This window comes from Nomia melanderi, unplaced genomic scaffold (assembly GCF_051020985.1).
Source record: "Nomia melanderi isolate GNS246 unplaced genomic scaffold, iyNomMela1 scaffold0014, whole genome shotgun sequence".
Classification (NCBI taxonomy): Eukaryota; Metazoa; Arthropoda; class Insecta; order Hymenoptera; family Halictidae; genus Nomia; species Nomia melanderi.
The window spans coordinates 10,704,596-10,705,550 of NW_027475130.1; positions in this window are offsets into that span (position 1 = coordinate 10,704,596).

A 955-nucleotide genomic window follows, 5' to 3' on the forward strand; every position below is an offset into this window, starting at 1 on the left:
ATCACCAGATATATATTGGATTTTCCCCTGACCCTGAGTGTCCGGCCCCATGAGACGGTGGTTTTCTCGGCCCCTGGTGGTCCGAGGTCGTTCCCGCTGCACAGATTCATGCGCCAGGGCCTCCTGCAGATAATTCACTTTGGTTTATTGCGCTATCTCTAATAGCACCCGAGATATCACCAGATATATATTGGATTTTCCCCTGAACCTGAGTGTCCGGCCCCATGAGACTGTGGTTTTCTCGGCCCCTGGTGGTCCGAGGTCGTTCCCGCTGCACAGATTCATGCGCCAGGGCCTCCTGCAGATAATTCACTTTGGTTTATTGCGCTATCTCTAATAGCACCCGAGATATCACCAGATATATATTGGATTTTACCCTGACCCTGAGTGTCCGGCCCCATGAGACTGTGCTTTTCTCGGCCCCTGGTGGTCCGAGGTCGTTCCCGCTGCACAGATTCATGCGCCAGGACCTCCTACAGACAATGCACTTTGATTTATTGCAGCTATCTGTAATAGCACCCGATATATCACCAGATATATATTGGATTTTACCCTGACCCTGAGTGTCCGGCCCCATGAGACGGTCGTTGTCTCGGCCCCTGGCGGTCCGAGGACGTCCCCGCTGCACAGATTCATGCGCCAGGGCCTCCTACAGGTAATGCACTTTCATTTATTGCGCTATCTGTAATAGCACCCGAGATATCACCAGATATATATTGGATTTTCCCCTGACCCTGAGTGTCCGGCCCCTTGAGACTGTCGTTTTCTCGGCCCCTGGTGGTCCGAGGTCGTTTCCGTTGCACAGATTCATGCGCCAGGGCCTCCTGCAGATAATTCACCTTGGTTTTTTGCGCTATCTCTAATAGCACCCGAGATATCACCAGATATATATTGGATTTTCCCCTGACCCTGAGTGTCCGGCCCCATGAGACTGTAGTTTTCTCGGCCCCTGGTG